Raw genomic sequence first — 4,030 nt, 5'->3', positions numbered from 1 at the left:
AAATTGAATGTACAATTGTGTAAGCTTGCCTTGCTGATATTTGCCATGCAGATAGATGAAATAACGTAGCTAGCTATGTTCTTGCTTATTGTGCAGTGGATGATTAAAATACCTGTATGCCTATGGATGTGTAGCTAGCTATCTAGCCGATCTGTGTATGGACCCAAACGTTTGGTATACATATTAGTTCAGAACCTATGAACCTCAGCTATCATAGCCAGTTGTATCAACTTCAAAACAGCCTGAATGACATTAATGAAGCCTATGGATTGAGTCGAATATAATATCATGTTGTACCAAGGATGCAAGTCGTATATACTTGTAGTTATTACCATGCATGAGATCCCCACATTGTAGCCTGTACATTTAACATATTCACTGATGATGTACTCTACCTTGGCAAATAAAGGTGCAGTTTAGGTATGAATGTCTTTGAGATTATTTTTCAGTCATATCCAATACCAGGAGTATCAAATTCCAGTCTTTGAATGACGCTGTGTCTGCATGTATGTATTACAATTATACACTTCAACAGTGTTTACCAATCTTGGTCCTGGGACATCAATGGTTACACATTGTAACTAATAGACTAGAAACAGGATTTAACTAGTTAATTCATATATACAGAAATATAATGTTAAAAAACAGAACACTACACTTCCTATGCATCATGTAAATACTCTAACACTGGTTCATCTCAACATCTAATGTCCTTCATCTGCATTGATCTGATAAACACAGGATAGGTGGAGTATTTCATCACATTACACTTCATTTCAACCAGTAGAGAATGTGAAACGCTTTATTGAAAGGCTCATTATCCAAGTGTTATAAATACAAGTTCAATCTGTCCTTCAATGCACATCTGTTGTGCATTATAAAAACAGAGGAAGAAAGAGGAGGTGGTGAGAGAGGTGTAAAAGACAGAAAGGGAAAGAGGTAAGCACATAGGAGCAGGGAAGGCAGCACATGATTAATGAATCACAGTGCTACATAAATATTCTCTCAGTTCATCACAATTACATAATAGTGTCTCTAGTCGGCCCAAAGGTTCTTAAAAGCAGGTGAGGTGGTGATGATGGGACTGGGGGTTGGCATCCTCTCACATCAAAACATATCTGCAGACGAGGGACAGATGGAGAGAGAAAGAGAGCATGTTTAAACCTTGTTTTTATTTTTTATTCTAACATTGTTAGTCATCAATCAGGAGGTGAAATAAAAAACTGACCTGGGATCATTAATTCTGGGACGACTGCATCTCTATCTGTATTTCAATGTAAAGCATCTCTTTAATAATACTTCCTGTATAATATAAACTGACCTGGGATCATTAACTCTGGGACTACTGCATCTCTATCTGTAATTCAATGTAAAGCATCTCTTTAATAATACTTCCTGTTGACCTGACCAAGTGACCTCTCACCTCTGATCATGCTGTGCCCTCTATGTAGCCAGTTCAGATGCAGGAGGGGTTCACCGACACAGCTGATATAACCTAGAGGATTTAGGGAGAAGAGGAGAGAGGGATGAAGTGAAGGAGAGAGACTGTTATTGAGAAAATAAGGTAGTTAAAGCGACAGTGTTCAACAGGAATCTGTGTGTGGCCTCACCTGGTGTCCACACCAAACTAAGTGACTGCAGAGTACTTTATGCTGAAAAACATGAACGGACACACGAGGACAAACAATACAGCGTAGTTATAGAAATAATTAAGTGTCTTACTATTCTCCATGGTTGGCCCTCTTGCCTATTCTTTGAAGGTGGAAGGAGCCACAGTTATATACGCCTGAACCTGCTTACTGCACAACACAATCCATCAATCCGATTGATACATGAGTGTGTAGGTGTGGGTTATAGGGTGTCTAATTGTTCTACATTTTTTCAATATGGGTGATTTAAAATAGCCTGTTTTGTTTTTGCACAGACATCACACCCTTACCTAAACAGCACCCTCACCTGAGAAGTAGAAATCAAAGGGAGAGAAACTGTGAATTGAATAACTGCAGTTGACATAGCTCAGTAAATGGAAGAATACTCTTATTGCAATGTGAATGGCTCTTAAAAGAGCCTTTGGTTGTGCATAGTGTAGTCTATGGTGTTGCCAGGCAACAGCACCCTCTTTGAAGAAGTAGGAGGTGAAGATCTCCTGCACACGGATTGCCTCTCTTGCTGCGTTGTTGGACCCCATCCTTGAAACATCCTGCAGAGCAGCAGACTCCTCCTCTGGCACACGGCGGCGAGCTGCAGATCCCCTCCTGGTCCTCGTGTCCATCCTCATGAAGTTACGCAGGACACAGGTAGCCTTCACACACCTGAATTCCTCCAGGAGGCAGTCCCAGATGACCCTGGTCACCCAACCTTGCAGTGCCCTACACGTTAACTGTAGGCAATCGTTCTGAAGGAATCTCCAGTTACAAGGTATCTGTAGGAATATGGAAGACAATGTAATTATTAGACTGTTACATCACCAGGTCATTGTGGATTACTAAAGTATAATATCCCTGATAACAAATCATGATAACATTGGATTGATAGATGCATGGGCACACATATGTACATGTGTAGCATGTGACAATAACAGAATCATATCAAGGATGGCATCACAAATGAATACATAAATACCACTTGAAGCTTGATGATGAGTTTGAATCATTTGAATCAGCTGTGCAGTGTGAAGGCAAAAACAACAATGTTCCCCTCTTTGAGTCCCCAGGACTGAGAACCACTGCTCTTCATTGGGACCTCTTCATATGTAGACTGGCTTTCATAGAGCTCTTTATCTGAGGACAGAAAACCTCACAAGAAACAGACTTCATTATAGTCAAATTACACCACACTGAATATTATGTTACTATTATCTCCATCCTCACTTCTAGGGACAGGAACTACACAAAAGTACCTGCCCTATCCAGAATAGCCTCCTCTCTCACTGACAGTTGGGGCTGCTATCCTTTCACCCTCCTCCATGGCTGTTAGCTAGCTACCTACAAATAAATGCATGTGGAGTTTGTTTTTTACAGTGATAAATACATCAAGATAGCTAGCTAAAATGAAGTTAGGTAGCTGGTGATATTTAATTCTATCTATACAGAATGTGATATTTAATTCTATCTAGCTATCTATCTATACAGAATGTGTAGTTGGCTAGATAGCTAGCTCATTTAGCAGCTCATTTGAGTTAGCCTGCACTGTAGCTAGTTAGCTAATAATACATCGTTTTTTTTTTACATTTTCAAAATCTATTTACTTACTTACTTGAATAGGTTCTTCCAGCCATGTGGACAACTGGAAACAGGGCAGTAAAGTGTGTCCTTCATACAGGGGTAGGCCGTCAATGTAAATAAGAATTTGTTCGAGTTGCCGAGTTAAACTTCACTACACTGGGATACAAACAATGTAACACAGTGCATTGTGGGTAGTTTAGAAGACTTCCAGAAATAAGTTAATAAATATGTAATAACACAAAAACATAACTGTTTGTACTCATAGGTAACCATATCGTGACTACAACTAGCTTAGTAAGTCTTTAACCACACTGTGTTGTCACACTGCTGACTAAAAACTAATGCGTCCTACACTTTAACTTGTTGTCTGACAATAAAATATACATTTTACTCAACTGCGTTACCCACTCCAGTCAGCAGATGGCGGTCTGGGAATTTAAGGTAATGCTGTTGGTGTGACGTATAATGTAGTGGACGGAACTCTTCTTTCAACAGCAGCAACAGTTAGTCAGCCACCTCGGTAGCTTGCTAGACAAAATATCCGAACCAATAAAGCTCATTAGACGCTATAGTGTATATTAGCCACTGTGTTTTAAAACCACTTCTGTCGTCTAGTTAGTTATCCGTTTTAATTTCATATTTACGGCGCTGTTATTGATCAGCTAGCGGGCTGGTTAAGTTAGCATTAGCCTAGCTAGCTAACATCTCCGACCATGAGTTCACTAATCTACTCTCCTGCTAAAGAAGAGGAGGCCTGCTGGACGCAGAAAGAAGCTCTCGTCAAAGAGGAGGAGGAAGAGGAGGCT

General features: G+C 40.0%; 1 long non-coding RNA gene across 1 annotated transcript; it reads right to left on the bottom strand.

Annotated features, from left to right (window-relative positions):
- Positions 1-2,336: 2,336 nt before the first annotated feature.
- LOC106595929 (uncharacterized) lies at positions 2,337-3,649 on the bottom strand. Its single transcript, XR_001326509.2, has 3 exons — positions 3,252-3,649; positions 2,623-2,795; positions 2,337-2,422 (listed from the first exon to the last, which is right to left on the bottom strand). It is a non-coding gene; the product is annotated as an uncharacterized lncRNA (long non-coding RNA).
- Between the last annotated feature and the right edge of the window lie 381 nt (positions 3,650-4,030).

The sequence above is a fragment of the Salmo salar genome, unplaced genomic scaffold (genome assembly GCF_905237065.1).
Source record: "Salmo salar unplaced genomic scaffold, Ssal_v3.1, whole genome shotgun sequence".
NCBI lineage: Eukaryota > Metazoa > Chordata > Actinopteri > Salmoniformes > Salmonidae > Salmo > Salmo salar.
Note: the sequence above shows the minus strand (reverse complement) of the source record. Positions and strands in the feature narration are given on the sequence as shown.